Below are 17881 nucleotides of genomic sequence, written 5' to 3' on the forward strand. Positions count from 1 at the left end.
GTTGTAGTCTAGCTACTAATTGATACAATCTGACTTTAATTGAGATAGCCATCTTTATCCTAATTTTTTCTATTGGGGAAAATTTCTGTGTATAATATACAGTCATAACCCATTTATTATAAGGGACTGGGTTAGGCATTCCCACTAAGATCTTGGCCAGGCACATTCATAACACTATTAACCTGCAGATTAACTCTATATCTGCAGGTTAATAACGTTATGCAACCTGACAGGTTCCCTTTAAGTCAATTGAAAACATGTTGGGTGTATTTCATCTTTCGGATTCATGTTATAACATGGTACTATACATCTCATTATAAGATAGGTCCGCACCCAGGTCTAGATAAAAAAAGTTGATTCAAAGCAGGCTTACTCTCCAGGACAAGAGAAATAAAAGGTAAGGTCTTATGAAATTGGTATCTTGGTTTTAAATGAAACTTTAGCTTGCTTCTAACATTATGTGAGTTGTGAGAAGCTATTTTTCCATGTACGGTGAAGCTTCATTGAGGAAACCACCCTAAATTGTATTAAAACATAATCTTCTAAGTGAGTGGTCTTCTCAAAGAAACAGGCCAGTAAGCAAAATATTTGGTGGAACTGAAAATCTGGTCAGAGGAAGTTTGGTCTGGATAAGGAGGTGGTCTATTCAAATAGGTGGTCTTTTAAAGATGTTTAAACTGTAAATTATTAGCTATACAATCTTAGGATCTGCTGTATTTTGTGCTGTAAAAGTGTCTATTTCTGTGATTCTTCCAGAGCTGTGATATAAGTAATTATAGCAATACAGATGAAATCTAAAAAAATAGTGTTCGCTGTAAATATTATAAAGGTTTGTATGGAACGCTCAAGTAAAAAATCTATTAAGATACAGGAGTGCATACATTTTTATATAAGGACTTACTGTGTTTTTTTAAAATGTAATTCATATCTTATTCCATAAAACACTGGGTGCTACCTCAATGCTCATGGATTCAGTGTAATGTTATAGCTACGGTGTGCAGAGGTTGTGGTCATCATGGTGCCTAGAGGCCTATGTGCCTCTGGGTCAGATAAAATGAAGAGCCAGTGTTATATTGGGAAATTACAGAGGTGTGATGGTAACAGCAGGGACAGCAGAGAAAGAGATTTATCACACTACCACTTGGAAAGTACATCTATCAGCTAAAAACACAAGGTGTCTGGACACATAGTGGATATCTGCAGGTAAATAATGTTTAAAATATCACCAATATATGAAACGATACATGAAACATGTCTCCTGCGCTATGCCTATTGGCAACTAGGTAACCAGGATAAGCCTGAATCGCAAATACAAAACTGCACTAACAGCTAAAAATGCAAACACGCAGCACTGATAAAAATATACTGGCCAAGGGCTGTAAGCTAGTACAATAATGGCTGCTTTCTGCATATATAATACTAGTGAGAGCTAATGGTGCTGGTATATACCCGATATTGTAACTTTAATCCTGTGTTAGATCATTGCCGATCTTCTATAAACAGTCAATTCTCCAAAGGGGATGGTAAAATCCAATACACTACAAGTGCTCCGGCCGAAAGCAACTCAGAACTTGGCACAAGTTAAGCAATACACTCACAACTACAGGAGCCTGGATTGACCAAACTATCTTCCAACAAGTTTTAAAAAGTAACACTTTCCTCCCTCTGGAATGGATTGCGGTTCTTCCTTAGCTCTTTATTTAGTTTTCCGCTGCTGTTTGCTACTTCACTATACCACATAGGAGTCTGCAAGACTGGCCTCAATCTATAAATTGTTTGCCATATCTCTAGGTGCACAATCCATGCTACATAAAACAAATTCATATTTATTGAAACATACAGAATATAAAATATAATGTAAAAATGTACAGTACAGACCAAAAGTTTGGACACACCTTCTCGTTTAAAGATTTTTCTGTATTTTCATGACTTTGAAAATTGTACATTCACACTGAAGGCATCAAAACTATGAATTAACACATGTGGAATTATATACTTAACAAAAAAGTGTGAAACAACTGAAAATATGTCTTATATTCTAGGTTCTTCAAAGTAGCCACCTTTTGCATTGATGACTGCTTTGCACACTCTTGGCATTCTTTTGATGAGCTTCAAGAGGTAGTCACCGGAAATGGTCTTCCAACAATCTTGAAGGAGTTCCCAGAGATGCTTAGCACTTGTTGGCCCTTTTGCCTTCACTCTGCGGTCCAGCTCACCCCAAACCATCTCGATTGGGTTCAGGTCTGGTGACTGTGGAGGCCAGGTCATCTGGCGTAGCACCCCATTACTCTCCTTCTTGGTCAAATAGGCCTTACACAGCCTTGGAGGTGTGTTTGGGGTCATTGTCCTGTTGAAAAATAAATGATGGTCCAACTAAACGCAAACTGGATGGAATAGCATGCCGCTGCAAGATCCTGTGGTAGCCATGATGGTTCAGTATGCCTTTAATTTTGAATAAATCCCCAACAGTGTCACCAGCAAAGCACCCCCACACCATCACACCTCCTCCTCCATGCTTCATGGTGGGAACCAGGCATGTAGAGTCCATCCATTCACCTTTTCTGCGTCGCACAAAGACACGGTGGTTGGAACCAAAGATCTCAAATTTGGACTCATCAGACCAAAGCACAGATTTCCACTGGTCTAATGTCCATTCCTTGTGTTCTTTAGCTCAAACAAATCTCTTCTGCTTGTTGCCTATCCTTAGCAGTGGTTTCCTAGCAGCTGTTTTACCATGAAGGCCTGTTGTACAAAGTCTCCTCTTAACAGTTGTTGAAGAGATGTCTCTGCTGCTAGAACTCTGTGTGGCATTGACCTGGTCTCTAATCTGAGCTGCTGTTAACCTGCGATTTCAGAAGCTGGTGACTCGGATAAACTTATCCTCAGAAGCAAAGCTGACTCTTGGTCTTCCTTTCCTGGGGCGGTCTTCATGTGAGCCAGTTTCTTTGTAGCGCTTGATGGTTTTTGCAACTGCACTTGCGGACACATTCAAAGTTTGCCCAATTTTTCGGACTGACTGACCTTCATTTCTTAAAGTAATGATCGCCACTCGTTTTTCTCTACTTAGCTGCTTTTTTTCTTGCCATAATACAAATTCTAACAGTCTATTCAGTAGGACTATCAACTGTGTATCCACCTGACTTCTGCACAACACAACTGATGGTCCCAACCCCATTTATAAGGCAAGAAATCCCACTTATTAAACCTGACAGGGCACACCTGTGAAGTGAAAACCATTTCCGGTGACTACCTCTTGAAGCTCATCAAGAGAATGTGTTAATTCATAGTTTTGATGCCTTCAGTGTGAATGTACAATTTTCAAAGTCATGAAAATACAGAAAAATCTTTAAATGAGAAGGTGTGTCCAAACTTTTGGTCTGTACTGTATATAAAAATATGCTTATGTAAAATCTACATAAAAATATTTTGCGGTGACCAAAAAACTTAATTCTGGCGTTTTAGAATTTTTTTCTCATTACGCCGTTTCGCAATTGGATTAATTTTTTTTTATATTGATTGGGCGATTCTGAACGTGGCAATACCAAATATGTGTATGTGTTGTTTTTTTATGGGGCGAAAAGGGGATTTAAACTTTTATATTTTTTTAATTTTTTTAATATTTTTAAAAACATTTTTTTCACTTTTTGCTTGCTTCTATAGTCTCCATAGGAGACTAGAAGCAGCACTTGTCTGATTGCCTCTGCTACATAGAGGTGATCAGCAGATCACCTCTATGTAGCAGATATGCTCCTGTCCTATGAGCGCCGACCACTAGATGGCGCTCATAGCGATCAGTGCATGACAACCACTGGGGTCTGCTGCAGACCCAGGGTTGTCATGCCCAGCCATCAGTGACCCGCGATCACGTGACGGGGTCACCGATAGGCGGGGTAAGTGACGCATTTCCGGCACTGCGATGTTAAATGCCGCTGTCAGAGATTGACAGCGGCATTTAACATGTTAACAGCCGCGTGTGGATCGCGATTCCACCTGCGGCTGTTGCGGGCACATGTCAACTGTAATAATCAGCTGACATGTGCCCGGTTCAGTGTGGGCTCACCGCCGGAGCCCTCACTAAACCGGGAGTTACAGCCTGGTGCGTACTAATACGTCCCAGGCTGTAAAGTGGTTAAGGGTAGGTTAATTTTAACATTGAGAGATAGAATATCCCCCAAAAAATCAAGAAAATCCCATTGTATAAATTAGATAAATTTATTTGCATTTTGCAGTGAGAAATAAATTTTTGATTCCTCTGGCAAACAACACTTAATACTTGGTGCCAAAACCCTTGTTCGCAAACACAGCAGTCAGACTTATTTTTGTAGTTAATGATGAGGGTTGCGCACATGTCAGGAGGAATTTTGGTCCACTCCTCTTTGCAGATCATCTCTAAATCATTCAGATTCTGAGGTTATCGCTTGGCAACTGGGAGCTTCAACTCCCTCCATAAGTTTTCTATCGGATTATGGTCTGGAGACTGGCTAGGCCAATCCATGACCTTAATGTGCTTATTTTGAACCACTCCTTTGTTGCCTTGGCTGTATGTTTTGGGTCATTGTCTTGCTGGAAGACCCAGCCATGACCCATTTTTAATGTCCTGGTGGAGGGAAGGAGGTTGTCACTCAGGATTTTACGGTACATGGCTCCATCCATTCTCCCATTGAGGCAGTGAAGTAGTCCAGTGCCCTTAGCAGAGATACACCCCCAAAACATAATGTTTCCACCTCCATGTTTGACAGTGGGGACAGTGTTTTTTTGGTCATGGGCAGCATTTCTCTTCCTCCAAACACAGCAAATTGAGTTAATGCCAAAGAGCTGAATTTTTGTCTCATCTGACCACAGCACCTTCTCCCAATAACTCACAGAATCATCCAGGTGTTCATTGGCAAACTTCAGACGGGCCTGCACATGTTTAATTAGCAAAATTTGGATATATAGATCCATTGATTATGCATAAGGAGTTACCCAAACAAATTCAAAACATCTACTGTTCCTCCCTTATTAAATGTATAGGTATAACATAGAATAGTCATATAAATTAGTTTCAAGTAAATACTTTATTTAGACACAGCAAGCAAAAAGAATAAGTATTTAAAATTACATCATTCTGCCCCTAAAAACACCTATTAAAAATTCCAGGCAGTGTGGTATATATATATCCTCATAGCACATAAGTTGCTGTAAATGTTATTATTACATATTATTAGATGTAATTAGATCCTATGCCATATTAGATGTTCTGGTCATTCAGATCAAATATCAGTAGATTTTCAGGAATACAGATAAAGAAATATAGATAACAGAACCAAATTTCTCAAGTCAGATATTAACATAGCATTTCATTAGTATATATAGTCTTCCAATGTCTCAGGCATATATATTAGAGTATTGTTCCATATACCGTATATTCCGGCGTATAAGACGACTTTTGAAGACTGAAAAATCTTCTGTCTAGTCTGGGGTCGTCTTATATGCCGGTAATGCTTTTGAACTTTCAGAAATTGACATGCGGGGATACTCTGGGGGTGTTAATAAGCTGCCGTGGCCGTATCCCTGCCATGTCGGAGTTAATATAAGGTGGAGGGAGTTAAAATACGGCGGCGGTAGGTCCAGACGGTCAGCGCTTCTGTGCTGAAACTGACACATCGCTGCGTATTCCCAGCTCCGGACACAGCGCAGGGCTTCTGTGCCGACAGCTTTCACTTGTCACAGAAGCGCTGCGCTGTGTCCGGGGCAGGGAAGTTCGCATCGCTTCTGTGACAATATATGAAAAGCCGGCAATTCAGCAGCGGCATAAGCCGGCACCCGACAATTTAGAATAGAAAGAATAGAGCTTCACACATAGATTAGATAGATAGAAACATGTCAGTCACATATATATGAAGTACAGTGACAGTATTGCTTACTGTACTTGTCATTTAGTGTAAAGGATTTATTAAAACAAATAATAGTGTTTTCATGCACCGTCTCTTTAAAAAAGCCGGCCGGCAATTCAGCATCTGTACCCGATAATTTATAACAGACAGAATAGAGCTTCACACATAGATTAGATAGATAGAAACATGTCAGTCACATATATATGAAGTACAGTGACAGTGCTGGTTACTGTACTTGTCATCTAGTGTTAAAATAACGGATTTATTAAAAAAAAAATTGGCGTGGGGTTCCCCTTAATTTTAGTCTCTAGCGGAGGTTAAGCAGACAGCTGGGGCAAATGTTTGAAGCCTGGGAAGGGGGTAATACCCACGGAGCTTCCCAGGCTACTAATATCAGCCCCCAGCTGAATACCTAGCCTTTACTAGCTATTAAAATGGGGGATCCCAAAAAAATGACGTGGGGTCCCCCCTAATTTAATAGCTAGCAAAGGCTAGGCAGACAGCTGGAGGCTGATATTAATAGCCCAGGAAGGGTGCCATGAATATTGGCCCCCTCCCAGGCTAGAAACACCAGCCGTCAGCCGCCCCAGAAATGGCGCATCCATAGGATGCGCCAAATCTGGCACTTAGCCTCGCTCTTCCCACTGCCCTGTAGCGGTGGCAGTGGGGTAATAGGGCTGGGGTTGATGTCAGCTTATAATGCCAGCTGACATCAAGCCCAGGTTAGTAAGGGAGAGGCGTCTATAAGACACCCCCATTACTAACCCCATAGTCAAAGTTAAAAAAAACACAAACACCCAGAATAAAGTCCTTTAATTGAAATAAAGACACAATCCTTTATTGTTCTAAATTAAACCATACTTACCATCACGCCCATTCCAGCTGAAGCCAACGATCTCCTGCAATAAAAGTAAAATAATAAAGCAACCTCATCCTTACCTCTCCATGGTTCCCACGACAGCTTCAGCTCTGCTACATCGAGATGACAGGCTGGACCGCAGCAGAACGCTGCCATTCAGCCTGTCATCCCGCAGACACTGAGAAGCGCAGGCATGCTTGCGCTCTGCAGTGTCTGGCTGTGACGGCATCCAGATGAGCCGACAATGAACTCAGCTCACCTCATGCACGTCCGTTACTGACAGCGTGGGAAACTTCTACTGCGCATGCGGGGAGCAGGAGAATTTTCCCACGCTGTCAGTGACGTGCATGAGGTGAGCCGAGTTCATTGGACATGATCTCGGCTCATCTGGATGCCGTCACAGTCAGACACTGAGGAGCACAAGCATGCCTGCGCTTCTCAGTGTCTGCCGCATGGCAAGCTGAACGGCAGCGTTCTGCTGCGGTGCAGCCTGTCATGTGAATGTAGCAGAGCTGGACCGGTCCTGGGAACCATGGAAAGGTAAGGATGAGGTTGCTTTATTATTTTACTTTTATTGCAGGAGATCGTTGGCTTCAGCTGGAATGCGCGTGATGGTAAGTATGGTTTAATTTAGAACATTAAAAAATTGTGTCTTTATTTCAATTAAAGGACTTTATTCTGGGTGTTGTGTTTTTTTTAATTACTTTACTAGAAATTCATGGCGGTCATGTCTAATATTGGCGTGACCCCATGAATTTCGGGCTTAGGGCCAGCTGATAATGCCAAGCTGGCCTTAACCCCTTTATTACCCAGTGAGCCACCGCACCAGGGCCCTGGATGAGTTGGGTACAGCGCCAGAAGATGGCGCTTCTATGAACGCGCCATTTTCCGGGGTGGCTGCGGACTGCAATTTGCAGCGGGTGGGGCCCAGAATGCTTGGGCCTCCCTGCGCTGCAGATTCCAGTCCCCAGCTGCCTAGTTGTACCTGGCTGGACACAAAAATAGGGCAAAGCCCCACGTATTTTTTTTTTTAATTATTTCATGAAATAATTAAAAAAAAAAGGGCTTCCCTATATTGTTGTGTCCGGCCAGGTACAAATATGCAGCTGGTGGTTGGGGGCAGCCCGTTCCTGCCTGCTGTACCTGGCTGGACACAAAAATATGGCGAAGCCCCACATCAACATTTTTGGGAAAAATTAATTACAAAATTAATAATTTAGGAACTGCATCTTTATTAACCCCTCAATTGTCATTTAGTGTTAAAATAAAGGATTTTTTAAAAAGAAAATTGGCGTGGGATCCACCATCATTATAGTCTCTAGCGGAGGTTAAGCAGACGGCTGGGGCAGATGTTTGAAGTCTGGGAAGAGGGTAATACCCACGGAGCTTCCCAGGCTACTAATATCAGCCCCCAGCTGAATACCTAGCCTTTACTAGCTATTAGAATGGGGGACCCCCCCAAAAAATGACGTGGGGTCCCCCCTATTTTAATATGTTTATGAGTGACAGTTTTCCTGCTATATACCTGCATGTCATAAGAATTTAAATTAAAAAAGGACCATGTTAAATTCAAATCTGTTTTTTTAAAATTTTTACCGGTGTTTGGTATGCGTTGGAAAAGGGGTAGTCTTATACGGTGAATATATCCTAAACTCTATATTTTAACAGGAAAGTAGGGGGGTCGTCTTATACACCAGGTCGTCTTATACGCCGGAATATACGGTATGTCCAAATACCAACCATGTGCCATAATAGAGGCCCCACACTGCCCAGCACCCCTACGCGCATTTCACATGTCTGCTTCCTCGGGGGGTGCTGGGACAATGTGCTGGCTGATCTTATGTGGCAGTGCAGGTGGGCTGAGCAGAGCGGTACAGCCAATCAGCGACCTATTCTTTACCCAGTTAATTTAGTGTTGTTTGATATACATAATTTGTCCTCCTCTTACCCTATACCGATGGCGTGTATCGACGCGCCCCCACTGCCCATCCAGCGTCGCAGCCGCGGTCGGCGTCCCGGAAGTCCGACCGCGCATGCGCGCGTATCGGAACCTCTGATTGGATGTCGAGCGCAGGAGGCGAGGCCAAGATGACGCAGCAGGGACGCGCTCCCACCAGGGGTTATTGGGCACCATGATGCTTATGGGCAGATTTTGCCCTTTCTTATACTAGCCATATATAAACAGGATAGAGTCACAATACATTTAGATAGTCTTCAGCCTTTTTAGACAGTCAATTCCAATGTAACATTATTCATGCTGATTCTTGTCCTTTTTCTTGAAGAGGTTTTTTAATTTTTCCTCGGTTTTGTTTTCCCCATGTCACCGATATATGGGGTCTTTTCAGGAGCTGTACCCTTTATTCGTCCATATATTGCTGATATATAGGGTATTATCCCAACTATAATTCAAATAAACAAACAATTTAAGTAAAATTACCAAATTTCCATATTCATTAATATATTATTTAATGATTTTTCAGTATTTGTTACATAATTTTGGATCATTGACTCACTATGTCGCCCAGCTCAGTATATATAATCATATAGATGACCTTTCCTATTTTTTAACCTGCATTGCCCCTCATATTCATATGAATGCCGCATATATCAGACTGCTAGAAAATAAATAAAACATATATTTCATACAAACATATCACATAGTCAGGTGTCCATCCCTTAGGGTAGGTACCCATAGCAGCAGTGTCTTGAGTTAAGTCAAAAACGGAGCAAAACTTGTCAGATCATTTAGCCCCTTTGGTTTGACTGTGTCCAATACAGTAATCCATTTAGTTTCCCTTTGTTCAAGTGCTCTTTTTAAGTTACCACCTCTTGCCCCCAAATTTACCTTATCTATACCTCTAAAACGTAGTAATCTCCAATTGCAATTATGATATTCCCTAAAGTGCTTGGGTATATTTTTTAGTGTTGCAATTTCTTCGGGCTTAACACATTTTTTTACGTTTTTTATATCCTTAATGTGTTCCAATATTCTGACTCTGAATTCACGTGATGTCAGTCCTACATAAATTAATTCACATGGGCAAATTGCCCAGTAAATTATTCCTGATGATCTGCAGTTTATAAATTCAAAGATTTTAAATATTTTCTTTTTTGTAGAGTCAAAGAATTCTTTAGATCTATCAATTTGGGGACAGGCTCCACATGAGCCATAGGAAAAGCAGGTTTTGGTGAGATAAAACGACTTAAAACAGCGTCAGAGCGGAGAATGGGCCAGTATTTATTAATAATGTCATACATCTCCCTCCATTGGCCATGATAGGGAGCAATGAATCTCACTCTCTGATCCTATTTCTTAGTTCTGGGTTTAAGGAGTTCCTCCCTTGAAGTCATTTTGGCTCTCTGATAACCTTGTTGAATAACATCATTCCTATAATTCCGAGCATTAAACCGTTTTTTCAAATCCACAGCCTGTTTTTCGAATAAAACATCGGTTGAACAGATGCGTCGAGCCATGAGGGCCTGCACATGTGCCTTCTTGAGCAGGGGGACCTTGCGGGCACTGCAGGATTTTAAACCTTTAAGGAGTAATGTGCTACCAATGGTTTTCCTGGTGACTGTGGTCCCAGCTGCCTTGAGATAATTAACAAGTTCCCCCATGTACTTTTAGGCTGATCGCTCACCTTCCTCATGATCAAGGATACCCCACGAGGTGAGATTTTGCATGGTGCCTCAGATAGATGTCGATTGATAGTCATCTTGTATTTCTTCCATTTTCTTACTATTGCACCAGCAGTTGTCTCCTTCTCATCCAGCGTCTTACTTATATTTGCTTATGTTTTTGTAGCCCATTCCAGCTTTGTGCAGGTCTATGATCTTGTCCCTGACATCCTTAGAAAGCTCTTTGGTCTTGCCCATGTTGTAGAGGTTAGAGTCTGACTGATTTATTGAGTCTGTGGACAGGAGTCTTTTATACAGGTGATTATGTAAGACAGCTGTCTTTAAAGCAGGTAACAAGTTGATCAGGAGCATCTAACTGGTCTGTAGGAGCCAGAACTCATAATGGTTTGTAGGGGATCAAATATTTATTTCTCACTGCAAAATGCAAATAAATTTATCTAATTTATACAATGTGATTTTCTTGATTTTTTGGGGATATTCTATCTCTCAATGTTAAAATTAACCTACCCTTAAAATTGTAGACTGTTCATGCCTTTGTCAGTGGGCAAACTTACAAAAACAGCAAGAGATCAAATAATTATTTCCTTCACTGTATATGTGGCAAGCTTAGTTCTCTGCTCATATCTATATAGGAAGCTCGGCTCTGTTACCCTATGTATGTAGTTAGCTAGGGTCTGCTCCTGCGTCTATGTAGTAAGCTCAACTATATTCCCATATTTATATAATAACTTTAGCTCTACTCCTATACCTCTGGAGTAAGCTTTTTTCTATTCCCGTATCTATGCTATAAGCTTGGTTCTATTCTGGTATCTATGCAGTAAGCTTGGTTCTGTTCCAGTATCTATGTAGTAAGCTTGGTTCTATTCTGGTATCTATGCAGTAAGCTTGGTTCTGTTCCCTCATCAATATAGTAAGCATGATCCCAAATCCATGTAGTAACCTCGGTTTTCTTTCCATATCTATGTAGTAAGCTCAGTTCTATTTCTGTATCTATGCAGCAAGCTTGATGATTCTGTTCCCATATCTATGTAGTAAGCTCCGCTAATTTAATGCAGCGGTCAGAGATAAGCTGGCTAAAAATGATCCTTCGCAACTCGTGGACCAGTGTTTTGTGATTGCTAAACAAGCTAAAATTTGACAGCTAGCGCCTGGGTAGAAATAGAAGAGCTTTTCGGTCAAATAGATTGCGATAATCTTTTAACCCCTTCATGCCGCGGCCCTTTTCCTTTTTTGCACTTTTGTTTTTTTACTCCTCTTCTTCCCAGAGCTATAACTTTTTTATTTTTTGGTCAATATGTGTAAGGGCTTGTTTTTTGCGGGACGACTTGTACTTTTGAACGACACCATTGGTTTTACCATATCATGTACTGGAAAATGGTAAAAAAAATTCTAAGTGCGGTGAAATTGCAAAAAAAGTACAATTTCACAGTTTTCCACAGTTTTACAATTCCACAGTATTTTTTTTTACCATGTTCATTAAAAGCTAAAACTGACCTGCCACTATAATTCTCCAGGTCATTAAAAGTTTGTAGATACCAAACATGTATAGATTCTTTTTTATTTAAGTGGTGAAAACAAAATCCAAATCTTGTTAAAAAAAAAAGTCGCCATTTTCCGAGACCCGTAGCGTCTCCATTTTTCGGGATCTGGGGCCGGGTGAGAGCTGATGTTTTTATTGATACCATTTTGAGGTAGATACAATATTTTGATTGTACGTTATTGCGTATTATTTCACTCTTGCGGCGGCCAAAAAAATGTAATTTTGGCGGTTTGATTTTTTTTTCATTACGTCATTTACCGATCGGATTAATTATTTTTATATATTGATAGATTGGGTGATTCTGAACTCGGCAATACCAAATATGTGTATATTTGATTTTTTTATTGTTTTATTTTGAATGGGGCGAAAGGGGGGTGATTTAAACTTTTAGATTTTTACATTTTTTCACATTTTTTTAATATTTTTAAAAACTTTTTTTTACTTGCTTCAGTAGTCTCCATGAGAGACTAGAAGCTGCGATCATCTGTTCGCCTGTGTAACAAAAGTGCTCATCTGCTATGAGCACCGACCGCTGTGCGGCTCTCATAGCATCCCAGCAATGAAAACTGCAGTCTCCTGTAGACCCCAGGTTGTCATGCCAACCCATCGGCGACCCGCGATCATGTGACACAGGCGCCGATGGGCGAGACTAGTACAGCGCATGTCACGAAAGGATTAAAGAAAAAAAAAGTAACGTATAAAGTATAAAATATTCTGGATCAAACAAATAGCAGTAGTGTAACTCAGGAATTAAATTTGGAAATTGAAATATACTCCTACAAGATAAGAAAATATGGGAAATGTTACCTAAATTTGTCTTAAAAAAAAGCTAAGAATATTGGCTATATTATTGCACCAACTGTTCACCAGAGTACAATAACGAGAAAGAAAATAAGCTCTAATTATGGATTTTTAACACTTTCCCAAATTTCATTTTTGAGTTTCTGTTTTTTCCTCACCTTCTTCCAAAACGTCATAACTTTTTTATTTTTCTGTTCACTTAGCTGTATGGGAGCTTGTTTTTTGAAAGATAAGTTGTTAGTTATTTTGAATTACACCATCCATTTTACCCCACAATGTACAGTCATGGCCAAAAGTTTTGAGAATGACACCAAAATTATATTTTCACATGATCTGCTGGCCTCTGGTTTTTATTAGTGTTTGTCTGATGTTTATATCACATACAGAAATATAATTGCAATCATATTATGAGTACCAATAGGTTATATTGACAGTTAGAATGAGTTAATGCCGCAAGTCAATATTTGCAGTGTTGCCCCTTTTTCTTCAAGACCTCTGCAATTCTCCCTGGCATGCTCTCAATCAACTTTTGGACCAAATCCTGACTGATAGCAGTCCATTCTTGCATAATCAATGCTTGCATTTTGCCAGAATTTGTTGGTTTTTGTTTGTCCACCCGTCTCTTGATGATTGACCACAAGTTCTCAATGGGATTAAGATCTGGGGAGTTTCCAGGCCATGGACCCAAAATCTTTATGTTTTGTTCCATGAGCCATTTTGTTATCACCTTTGCTTTATGGCAAGGTGCTCCATCATGCTGGAAAAGGCATTTTTGGGTGCCAAACTGCTCTTGGACGGTTGGGAGAAGTTGCTCTTGGAGGACATTCTTGTACCATTCTTTATTCATGGCTGTGTTTTTAGGCAAGATTGTGAGTGAGCCGATTTCCTTGGCTGAGAAGCAACCCCACACATGAATGGTTTCAGGATGCTTTACAGTTGGCATGAGACAAGACTGGTGGTAGCGCTCACCTCTTCTTCTCTGAATAAGCTGTTTTCCAGATGTCCCAAACAATCGAAAAGGGGATTCATCAGAGAAAATGACTTTGCCCCAGTCCTCAGCAGTCCACTCCCTGTACCTTTTGCAGAATATCAGTCGGTCCCTGATGTTTTTTGTGAAGAGAAGTGGCTTCTTTGCTGCCCTCCTTGAAACCAACCCTTGCTCAAAGAGTCTCCGCCTCACAGTGCGTGCAGAAGCACTCACACCAGCCTGCTGCCATTCCTGAGCAAGCTCGGCACTGCTGGTAGTCCGATCCTGCAGCTGAAACAGTTTTAAGATACGGTCCTGGCGCTTGCTGGTCTTTCTTGGGCGCCCTGGAGCCTTTTTGACAACAATGGAAGCTCTCTCCTTGAAGTTCTTGATGATGCGATAGATTGTTGACTGAGGTGCAATCTTTGTAGCTGCGATACTCTTCCCTGTTAGGCCATTTTTGTGCAGTGCAATGATGGCTGCACATGTTTCTTTTAGAGATAACCATGGTTAACTGAAGAGAAACAATGATACCAAGAACCAGCCTCCTTTTAAAGTGTCCAGTGATGTCATTCTTACTTAATCATGACTGATTGATCTCCAGCCCTGTCCTCATCAACATCCACACCTGTGTTAATGGATCAATCACTAAAACGATGTTAGCTGCTCCTTTTAAGGCAGGACTGCAATGATGTTGAAATGTGTTTTGGGGGTTAAAGTTCATTTTCTGGGCAAATATTGACTTTGCAAGTACAGTAATTGCTGTTAAGCTGATCACTCTTTGACATTCAGGAGTATATGCAAATTGCCATTACAAAAAATGAAGCAGTAAACTTTGGAAAAATTACTATTTGTCTCATTCTCAATACTTTTGGCCATGACTGTACTAGACAATGGTAAAAAAAATTCCAAGTGCGGTGAAATTGCAAAAATCCCCTCAATTTCGACATTGTATTTTGTTTTTGTTTTTATGGTGTTCATTGTGTGGGAAAAATTACCTGGCATCAAGATTTTCCAGGTAAGTACGATTATGGTGATACCAAACTTACCCAGGTTTGTTTTTATTATTTTAGTTATGTAAGTTGACATTTGTTAAAAAAATATATATATTGTTGGTGTCACTATTTTCCGAAACTCTTAACGTTTTCATCTTTTGGTCAAAGGAGCTACGTTATAGCTTGTTTTTTGCAGGGTGAGCTGAAGTTTTTTATTGATACCATTTTGGATTAGATATGACATTTTTCTTCTTTCATTCTTTGCAGCATGGCTGCGGCCATAAAAACTCAATTTTGGTGTTTTTAATTTTTTTGTCTAGTTATGGTATTTACTAGTCGGGTTCATTAATTTTATGTTTTGATACACTGGATTTTTATGGATACAGTGATACTAAATATGTGAGTTTTTTAATTTTCTTAATACTTTTATTTTTAATGAGGGAAAAAGGGGTGTGATTCAAATTTTTATGATTTTTTTTATTTCTTTATTGTGGTTAACCTGAGGAAGAAGTCCATTCGACTTAGAAATGCATTGGGAATAAACTACAATCTATTTCTATTCTACCCGCATTTCTCCCTTTAGTACATATCAACGTTGGTCTGTCCAACCAGCGGAGCAGCAGTAGCTGGGATATTGTTATCTATTCAATTGCTATGGTTTCACAGCATCAAAAGGTTAGCGCAATAAAATTGCATGCTCTTTGGTTACTGCCCTAAATGCGCTTTTTGTCAGTCCCTAGTCTATTATGTTTTTTTTTTAACACATTTTCCCTTAGGGGACTTGAACCTGCAGTCTTCTGATTGCCTAAACTAGATACACTTCAGTATTGCTAAATATAGTAAAAATCATGGTCTTCTTTGAAGCTCAACCACAGGCCATGATGGTAGACACGTGGTCCTTCGGCAGACATAACAACCCATCGGCACCCTGAGATCGGTTCATGGAGGGGTAATAGGCGTGTGAAATGTGCTGGCGTGCTGTAAACTAAATGTCGCTGTCAATGCATGCACAGGTTGACAGCCGGGGGCAGAGCTCCTTTTCACCCGTGACTGTTAGAGGCAGATCTTGGCTGTGTCATGGCCATTATCTTCTGGGTATAGCTTGGGCTCAGGCTCTGACTCCTGGAAAAACTGTTTAGTCTGTCCAGGCTCCCATAGTAGATGAAGAGGTTACTAAGTGGCTACTTGCTTAACTTGTCTCTACTTCTGAGTTGTGACAGATTTGTTAAGCCCAGTGTGTCTGAATAAAAAGCACTTCTGTAATAATTACAAGCCAGATGCCTCTTGAAGGGAACCTGTTACCAGATTTTTGCCACCTAATCTGAGAGCAGCATAATGTAGAGACAGAGACCGTGACTGCAGCGATGTGTCACTTACTGGGCTTCTTGTGTAGTTTTGATAAAAATGATAGTTTTATCAGCCAGAGATTCTTTCTAAAGGACTAGTAAACCTGGTGCCATGCAATCATCCATATTTATGAACTCTATATAACCTCGCTCCCACAGCTGATTTTTAATTTTCTGCCTATGCACAGTATATGCGGAAAGCTGTGAATCAGTGGTGGGGGTGGGGTTATACAGAGCTCAGCATTTGTTTAATACTGCAAAGTTGTCTGATGTAAACAAGTCTTTAGACCTGGCAAGACTAGTGCATTTACTTTGAAAATCCAAGTTAGAATGGCTTTATGACAGCATTATGTAATTTATGAGTACAGCTGTAGACGGACACAGCTTATGAGTGTATTCAGTCTCCACCCGCTGAGCCTGACTAAGAGCTGCAGCGTGCAGTCAGCAGGGTGAGATCTCAGCTGCTTGAGGGACAATGAAGAACTGTCAATCTGACGAGGTGGATGGAGATTGAGTGACACTTTCATAAAGAATTACAGCTTGTATTGTGAATTCCGGTGAAAGATCCATGGAGCAAAAATAAAGTATTGATTATCTTACACTGGTGCTTTTTTAATTGGTGACTTCATATTTCACCTAGTAGAATCATGAATGGATAACATTTGTTTTGTGTAATATGTTACTCACTGATCGTATCTGCAAACAGTCAATGACTGAATACAGCATACATTTTTCTGTTGCAGATCATGTAAGAATGACTATGTTCACTGATGTCTCTCTTATGTTCACCCTGATGCACCCTGATACCAGCTCACTTCTTGGAAGGTTCCCACCCATGGCAGTACAATTTACTAAGCACCTATGAAAATGTCAGTGCTATTATATCATTTAAGATAAAAAGTGATTAAGAGACATCCAGAATGTAAGAATAAGTGGGCATCTCCACATGCATAAGGCTGCCAATCTGGTATATTTTTGAGAGTTAAATATGAATACATGTTTTCTAAAAGCCAACATAATCACTTTTGTTTTTTTAAAAAACTTGGGAAATCTGGAGAGATTCTGGATCTGCGGATATGCTTCCCTGATCCATAATATTTATAATATTTTGGGCAAGCCTCCACTAAGGAGGTAACACGTTCTACTGGAAACACCATCCTGTCTCTCAACCTATCCTCTGCACCTTCTCCATCACATGCTTTAACCCAGTAGTGATCCCCAATACGATTTAAAACTGACCTGAGATATAAGAGAATAGCGTCCCCCAATGGGTGAAAATGCCGCAGCTGTCATGTCAGTTGTACACTATAGCTGACAACTTTCTGCATCAGTCACGATCGATCAATGTTGGCACCGACCATGACCGTTTAATCCCTTAGATGCTGCTGTTAATAGTGACTATGACATCTAGATGGTTAACAGATCATAGGGCATCCCTCTTTAACCCCATCGGCACCCTGAGACCATGATTGTGTTGTCCCGGTTCTTGCCACGGCAATTCACACACAACTAATGACCTCACAGTCTGCCGGCTATAGGGATCTGTTCACAAATTAGCAACATTTAGGCGGTAAAAATAACATTTTTCTTTCCTGTCATGGCACTTTGCAATAATTCCAGAAAATCACTTCAAACATTAATAAACTACCTGACAGCAGTTTTCAATATGCTGAGTGGTGCTGGTTTTAAAATGGTATCACATTTGGGGTTTTTCCAATATATAGGTCCGCTAAAGTCACTTCAAAACTGAATATGTCCCTAAAACAATACGTTTTGTAAATTTCCTTGAAAAAATAAAAAATTTCTGTTACAATTTTAAAGCTTCTAACATCCTAACAAAATAAAATAACATTTTACA

General features: G+C 40.3%; 1 protein-coding gene across 2 annotated transcripts in view; it reads left to right on the top strand.

The window, feature by feature from the left end:
- Positions 1-279: 279 nt before the first annotated feature.
- The window catches only part of CPO (carboxypeptidase O), a 507705-nt gene continuing 490103 nt past the window's right edge, over positions 280-17881 (top strand). For both annotated transcript variants that reach the window (XM_073646349.1, XM_073646350.1), the window contains exon 1: positions 280-397. The gene's annotated coding sequence lies outside the window, so the exon portion shown is untranslated. The remainder of the gene's footprint in view (positions 398-17881) is intronic.

This window comes from Phyllobates terribilis, unplaced genomic scaffold (genome assembly GCF_046119375.1).
Source record: "Phyllobates terribilis strain yellow unplaced genomic scaffold, ASM4611937v1 Scaffold_9__5_contigs__length_417890890, whole genome shotgun sequence".
NCBI classification, from domain to species: Eukaryota; Metazoa; Chordata; class Amphibia; order Anura; family Dendrobatidae; genus Phyllobates; species Phyllobates terribilis.